An 8,654-nucleotide genomic window follows, 5' to 3' on the forward strand; every position below is an offset into this window, starting at 1 on the left:
GATGTGTATTTGTGGAGCCATTGTCACCAATTTTGAGAGGCTATGAAATCAAGTTTAATTGATTTTCATAGTTGTTCGTTGGATAATTTCCTGTTTAGTTGTATGCTTAGAGGCAGGAATTTGGTGCTGAGGAGAGCTTTGGCTTTCCAGAGAAAGAAGATTATAATCTATGCCCTCCAACAAGGACGGCCTGGTACAAACACAAATGGTTGTTGTTGTTCTAGATGGGTGCCTTAACAGTCAATATCATGGGTTCAAGGACATGGACGGGGGGGAGGCGTGTATTCGTTCAAACAGACGCAGGCGGTGCATTGAGCATTGCACTGGACAGAGAAAACAATGCACTCACTTTAAAAGAAGATGCAGATGGGGCTTGAATGTACCCACTGAAGAAGTTCACTCACATTTGGAGGCACAGTGTCGAAGAATGATCCGAGTACAGTGCGAAACGATGCTTCTCTTCCTCTTACGAGAAGCCCATTTTTGATTGTCAGCTGCAAAGAGATAGAGGTAGGGCTGTTGAGATCTTGGAAGGAAGGTGCTGCACGAAAATTAACAAGTTGGTCAAAGACATGACTAAGGCAGTTGATCGTGGTGTAGATCCAATCCTTTGTTCGAGGTTGGCTGGAAATTACGGAGGTAGAAGTTTTTCCATCGTAAAACCAACAGATGAGGATCCCTTTGCTCCCAACAATCCAGAAGGATTTGTTGGTAAAGTTCTGGGGCAACCTGGTTTAAAGAGATAGGTTAGAGTTGTAGAAAAAATTATCAGAGAAGTTGCAGCATAACCATTTTGCAAATGTTCTTCCCACTGTGCTTGTCAAAACAACAAATTCAATCATTTTTATGTAAAGTGACTACAAGGAAGAAAAGGATTAAGAGACAGATTGTTAATAAGATTGCTTCATTTCAGCAGTTTGTCTCACATGATTGTGATGCCAGTGACCATGGAACATCTAGTTTCCCAGTGACCGCTACATAGGATTGGAATACCAGATATTAGGATATACTTAATACTGACAGACATGCAGGCAATCTTCTTGTGAAGAATATTTAAAATGTAGGAAGATATCCCCAAGTTGGAGTAGAATCCGTTGATTTTACACCTATAGATCATGGTCTTTGCTTCCCAAAAAATATATATACTTTGCTTCCCAGAAAATCTAGAGGTTCCTTACTTTGAGTGGTTCCATTGGCCTCAAGCTTCTATTTCTCAGAGTATGAATTGGAATATATGTATAAGTTTGATCGTACCAAGGATGCATAAATACTGAGACGGGAGTTAACCATGGTGGGAGAGGCTTGTTGAAGGGTTTTGATGCTGTCCACTATTTTCCTTAAAAAAGGGCTGCCAAAGCTGGTCTTTGTTTTGCAGAAATCAGTGCAATGATGAGTCATGAGTTTCATGGAGTAGAGGACGAAACCAGTGAGCTTCAAGCGATTTACTTGACTATTGAGGATTTTTCTGATAAAATCCCAAAAACAAAGAAAATAAACTCCACAGAGGCAATGCTCTGTTTCACCTCCATAGGATCTTTTTGCACAGGGAAGCCTAAAAATAAAATGACTGAAGACAGAGTATTTCACCACCATAAAATGATTGATATTCATTTAAAATAAAAATGCCTAAAACAACATATTTCTTCCTCTTTTACTGAGAGGGATTCACAAAAACAACATTCAACCAAAACTCTGTTTTCACCTGAGAATTTACTGAGCTGGGTTAACTGCTGTAGAACCCTTTTTACATTACTGTTGTAAAACAAATTTACATATGAAGCTCAAAACATTATATGTCTTCTTCATTCCCGCACTGCTGTGTATTTCTTCTTGCAAAAATCAACAGGGTTCAACTCCCTGGAAAATACATGCGCTCCCACATTTTCGTTTATGCACTGCTGTGAAAAAATACACATTACACACAAGAGCCCGTTTTTTTGTTACCTATGAAATAAACCCAAAACAATTACATAATATACGAGCCCCATTTCTTGGATATTACATTGCGTAAAATATTTTTAACACACTGACCAGACCATGCCTTTCTTTAAATGCACCATACCTTCGACATATAAAAAAAAATTAAAATTTAAAACTTTCATCTACTTTCTACGGGCATAATAATTATATTATTTTACGACGGTCAACCAAAATTGAAATTCACTCCACGCAACATTTACTACAGGCTCATATGCATCTTCGGACAATCGATGGTGGAGAGCGATGGAAACAATCGAACGGTGGAGGAGAATATCGGGAGGCCGTTAGCTGCAGAGCTTTATGTCCCGAGAAAATGACTTCTGCTTACGTATGGGGAGAGCCACACGTCAACACTAAATTTTATCGGGCCCTTGTGTACGAAAACCACTCCATACCAAAGAGCGGTCCGATATGCCTCAAGCGGGTTTGTGGTTTTGCTGCGGTGGTTTTGGGTGACTGCGTTGAAATTACATATTCAACACTCCCCTTTAATTTCAACTGTTGGGCATTCGGTCATAGCCAGACACTTTCTCAAAAATTCAAAGCTTTTCTGATCCAAAGGCTTTGTCAAGATGTCTGCTACCTGTTCTTGAGTCCTGCAATGTTCTAAGACAATTTCTCCATTGTTCACCAATTCTCTGATGTAGTGAAACCTTGTATCAATGTGTTTCGTTCTCTTATGAAACACTGAATTCTTTGACAATGCAATATCTGAGCTATTGTCACAAAAAATCACTGTCATTTTTGCCTGCTCTTGGCCTAAGCTTCTCAACATTCTTCTCATCCAAACTGCTTGGCATGTTGCTGCTGTAGCTGCCACATATTCAGCCTCTGCTGTAGACAATGCTACAATGGACTGCTTCTTAGAAGCCCATGAAATGGCTCCTGAACCCATGTGAAAAACATAACCGGAAGTGCTTTTCCGATCATCTACACTTCCAGCCCAATCACTATCAGTTTATCCAACCAAATCTGAATGTTTTGAGACATTATATAAAATTCCAAACATTTTGGTACCTTTGACATACCTTAAAATTATTTTTGCTACCTACCAATGTGCCTCCTTTGGCCTCTCCATGAATCTGGAAATTAAACTAACAGCATACATAATGTCAGGCCTAGTAGCTATTAAATACATAAGGCTGCCTACAATACTCTTGTACAAACTAGGATCAAAATCCTTGTTGCTGTCCTCTCTGCTAAGTTTTAATCCCATTACTGTGGGAGTGATCGCTGTCTTGCATTCTTGCATGTTAAATCTATCCAACACTTGATTTACATATCTAGCTTGTGAGATAAAAATTCCCTTTTCATTTTGATCTACTTCTATGCCTAAGAAGTATCTCAAGAAACCCATGTCAGTCATTTCAAATTCTTCCTTCATGACTAATTTAAAATTCTCAATGAGCTGATCATCATTACCTGTGAAAATAACATCATCAACATATAAGACAACAATTAAAATTTTACCATCTTTTTCTTTGATGTAGACAGTGGGTTCTCCTTCACACTTGTCGAATTCATTATCCAATAGATATGAATCTATCTTGCTATACCATGCTCTTGGCGCTTGCTTCAGCCCATAAAGAGCCTTCTTCAATTTGCACACTTTGTGCTCTTCACCTTTCTTCTCATAGCCGAGAGGCTGTTCAATGTACACCTCTTCTTTTAACACTCCATTTAGGAATGCTGACTTCACGTCCATTTGGTAAAATTTCCATTTGTTTTGTGCTGCTATGGACAGCACTGCTCTCACGGTTTCCATTCTTGCAACCGGTGCGAAAGTCTCCTCATAATCTCTCCCATATTACTGCTTGTACCCCTTGACAACCAGCCTTGCCTTGTGCCTTTCTATCTTGCCTTCAGCATTGCTCTTGGTCTTGTAAACCCATTTTACTCCAATGACTTCTTTGCCTTTTGGTAGCTCAACCAAGTCCCATGTTTTGTTTCTCTCTATGGCATTCATCTCTTCATCCATAGCTTCTATCCATTTCCTATCTTTAATTGCATCCTCCAAATGAATAGGATCATCAACATGACAATAAAAGGCAAATAAGGAATTCATTCCTTCATCATAAATATCACTTAGATTTCTAAATTTCTTACCTCTTTCACTTGGTGTGCAAGTGCTTGAAGATGCACTTGAATTTCCTCCTTGTGGTGTTCTTGGAGAAGCACTCTCATTTATCCTTAATGGTGTCCCTTGCTGTCCTTGTGTTGGCGCTGCTGTTTGGGGATGCATTTCAGCCACTTCCTCTTCATCTTCATCATGAGACAAATAGTTTTTAACATTCACTGTTTTCTCTATGCTTCCATCCCAAGCTTCCTCTTCAATGAATTGAACATCTCTGCTGACGAAAAACTTCTTGGTAGATGGGATATACAACCTGTAGGCTTTGGATTCCTCACTGTATCCAATGAAAAGACATTTCTCCCCTTTGCTGTCCAACTTCCTCCTTAGCTGATCTAGTATGTGTGCATAGGCCACACATCCAAAAACTCTCATGTGGGTGACTCCTTGCTTTCTTCCACTCCACGCTTCCTCCGGCACTTTGTTCAACACTGCTTTTGTAGGACACCTGTTCAAAATATACACAGCACAATTTACAGCTTCAGCCCAATAATCATTTGGCAAATGCTTTGCCTTCAGCATGCTCCTCGCCATATCCATGATGGTCCTATTCTTCCTTTCAGCAACTCCATTTTGCTGTGGGGTGTACCTTGCTGTAAACTGTTTATATATACCATTTTCTCTACAAAATCTTAGGAATTCCTTAGAGATATACTCACCTCCTCTATCGGTTCTCAAAACTTTTATATGCATCCCGCTTTGGTTCTCCACAAGTGCTTTGAAATTTCTGAATTTCTCAAACACTTCACTTTTGTTTTTAAGGAAATATACCCAAGTTTTTCTTGTAAAGTCATCAATGAATGTTAGGAAATATTGGCTGCCTGCTAATGATGGAGCTTGCATTGGTCCACATAAATCTGAGTGGATGATCTCTAAGGGTGCCTTTTCCCTTATGCTTTTACCTGATGGAAAACTTTCTCTATGTTGTTTCCCCAATATGCAGCCTTCACATAAGCTGTCTGGTTTCTCTATCAATGGTAATCCTCTTACCATTCCTTTTCTGCTCAACAAGTTTAGACCTCCAAAATTGAGATGACCAAATCTCAAGTGCCACAACCAATTTTCATCATTTGGCACGCTTTGGAAAGCCTCTTGGGTAACTGCTGCAATTACATTTTTGTTTTTCAAATCTGCCCTGATCCTGAGAGGGAACATCCTGTTCCTTGTCATTTTTACTTCAGCAATGCATCTTTTGCTGGGTGCTATATCCATGATGGTGCATACATCATTTTTAAAGAAAACATTGTACCCCTTATGGACAAGCTGTCCAATACTCAAGAGGTTACATCTCATTCCAGGGACATAGTAGACATCTGCTATGGTTTTCCTTTCTCCTTGCTTTGTAAATATTTTTACCTCCCCTTTTCCCATAACAAAGATTTTGTTATCAGTTCCAAGTGTAACTTCTGATTTCACATTCTGGTCTAGAGCAGAAAAGAAGGCTATGTTTCCTGTCATATGGTTGCTGCAACCTGAGTCTAAAAACCATATGTCTTCACTGTTTGTTTCAGCCATGTTATAGCCTAACAACACATTATTTTGGCCGATGTTTTCTCTAGTGACATTTGCATTTTGTCTATTACTCATATCATGTTGCTTCTTCCTACATTCACTGGCATAATGCCCATATTTTTTACAATAATAGCATTGGACATTGGATTTTTCATACCTTTGTCCTTGAGCATGATGTTTTCCTCCTTGTTGGCTGCTGTCTTGGCCTTGGTTCTGATTTGGATTGCTGCCTCTTCCTTGAGCATTTGCTGGACTGTTCCTTCCACCTCTGTTCTGGCTTCTGCCTCTTCCTCTTTTGTTTCCTCTGCCTTGACCTCTTCCTCTTCCAAAAGACATCTGGGTCTTGAAGGCTTTCTCTAGAGATGAGTTTTCATTTCTACTCAACCTCTGCTCATGTGTTATCAGTGATGCATGTAGCTCATCAACTGAAAATTTTGAGAGATCCTTTGTCTCTTCAATGGTGGTGACAATCGCATCAAACTTTGAGGATAATACCCTCAATATTTTCTCCACAATCCTCCTATTTTCAAGGGTTTCTCCATGAGTCCTTATTTGTGTGACCAAACCAATTACATGTGTGAAAAATGAGTCAATGTTGTCTGACTCCTTCATGTTCAGATTCTCAAAATCCTTCCTCAGCAATTGTAGTTTTGCTGTCTTCACTCTCTCCATGCCTTGATAGGCTGTCTTGAGGGTTTGCCATGCTTCATTGGATGTCTTAGCTGCTGCTAACCTTGGAAACACACTTCCATGCACTGCTTGATACAAGAAGAAAAGGGCTTTTGAATCCTTCTTCTTGCAGCTCTTTAATAGATCCTTCTCTCCTTGAGTTAATGCATTAAACTCATTTTCATCTGCTAGTTGTTCAAAACCTTCCTCAACTATTTCCCATAAGTCTTGGGAAGCAAACAAGGCTTTTATTGTTATTGCCCAATAGTCATAGTTTTTACCATCAAATAATGGGAGCTGCATACCCATGCTATTATTGGTGCTTGTCCTAGCCATTCTTGCAGCCTCAACTATGCTTCAATTTCTTGACTGTGTATTTTAAAACAATTGACTGCTTCTTCAGCAACACATAAAAAAAAACTTTGTGAAATACCTGAGTATTTTCTTGTCTGAGCCTTCACTATACTTGAGAAGTTTTACTGTTGCAACAAACTCCTCCCTTCAGCTTCTTTGTCACCTTCAAAGAGCCTAAGCCTGCTCTGATACCACTGTTGGGGATTTTTCTGATAAAATCCCAAAAACAAAGAAAATAAACTCCATAGAGGCAATGCTTTGTTTCACCTCCATGGGATCTTTTTGCACAGGGAAGCCTAAAAATAAAATGACTGAAGACAGAGTATTTCACCACCATAAAATGATTGATATTCATTTAAAATAAAAATGCCTGAAACAACATATTTCTTCCTCTTTTACTGAGAGGGATTCACAAAAAAAACATTCAACCAAAACTCTGTTTTCACCTGAGAATTTACTGAGCTGGGTTTACTGCTGTAAAACCCTTTTTACATTACTGTTGTAAAACAAATTTACATATGAAGCTCAAAACATTATATGTCTTCTTCATTCCCGCACTGCTGTGCATTTCTTCTTGCAAAAATCAACAGGGTTCATTCTTCTTGCAAAAATCAACAAGGTTCAACTCCCTGGAAAATACATGCGCTCCCACGTTTTCGTTTATGCACTGCTGTGCAAAAATACACATTACACACAAGAGCCCGTTTTTTTGTTACCTATGAAATAAACCCAAAACAATTACATACTATACGAGCCCCATTTCTTGGATATTACATTGCGTAAAATATTTTTAACACACTGACCAGACCATACCTTTCTTTAAATGCACCATACCTTCGACATATAAAAAAAAATTAAAATTTAAAATTTCATCTACTTTCTATGAGCATATTAATTATATTATTTTACGGCGGTCAACCAAAATTGAAATTCACTCCACGCAACATTCACTGCAGGCTCATATGCATCTTCGGACAATCGACGGTGGAGAGCGATGGAAACAATCGAATGGTGGAGGAGAATATCGGGAGGCCGTTTGCTGCAGAGATTTATGTCCCGAGAAAATGACTTCTACTTACGTATGGGGAGAGCCACGCGTCAACACTAAATTTTATCGGACCCTTGTGTACGGAAACCAGTCCATACCAAAGAGCGGTCCGATATGCCTCAAGCGGGTTTGTGGTTTTGCTGCGGTGGTTTTGGGTGACTGCGTTGAAATTACATATTCAACATTGACTGTTGTTAGTCTTTTGATGTGTAAGTTGGAAATTGATCAAGAAGTTTTTGTTGTTAAATCTGCGGGAGAGGATATTCACTCGGAACCTTTTTCGGAAGAGGAACATTTGCCTGAACAATTTCAATTTGATATGGATTATGAAGATGATGGGGATTTCAGTTACATGAACTCTGTTATCAGTTGTTGGGTGAGGGAGTCGTGTGGCAGTTTCAACAACAGACTGGCTTCCATGGGATCAAATCGTTTTAACGAGTTTCTAAATGTTCCTAAGTACAGTGGAGTCTCACTATTTTTCCCGTGTTTTTCCTCGACCAATTTCGAAAATAATGATATTCAAATTCCTCCTGTTCCATATGGGACACTTAGAAATTGTCAAAGGATGTATCAAATCTTCATTTGCATCAAACTGGCCTTCCCCAAGAACTCTTAGAGGATGATGCCGGTGTCCACTTTCAAAGCTGGAAGAGAGCATTTTTCATGGATGAAGATCATGAGGATTTCAGTTAACATGAACTCTTATCAGTGGTTGGGTGAAGGAGTCGTGTGGCAGTTTTAAAAACAGGCATAGGTTATGGGAGCAAATCGTTTTAACAAGTTTTTGCTTGACCAATTCCGAAAGAAATGATCTACAAATTCCTCCTGTTTCATATGGGACACTTAGAAATTGTCAAAGAAGTATCAAATCTTCATTTGCATCAAACTGGCCTTCCCCCAAAACTCCTGGAGGATGATGCCGGAGTCCACTTTTAAAGCTGGAAGGTTTCACCTCTA

At 39.2% G+C, this 8,654-nt stretch overlaps 1 pseudogene; it reads left to right on the forward strand.

Annotated features, from left to right (window-relative positions):
• Positions 1-205: 205 nt before the first annotated feature.
• LOC149182391 (phosphatidylinositol 4-kinase gamma 6-like) lies at positions 206-8,390 on the forward strand (annotated as a pseudogene).
• Positions 8,391-8,654: the final 264 nt, after the last annotated feature.

Source organism: Pinus tabuliformis, chromosome 3_2 (genome assembly GCF_031772625.1).
Source record: "Pinus tabuliformis cultivar Carrire ecotype Pingquan chromosome 3_2, CPIR1, whole genome shotgun sequence".
Taxonomy (NCBI): Eukaryota; Viridiplantae; Streptophyta; class Pinopsida; order Pinales; family Pinaceae; genus Pinus; species Pinus tabuliformis.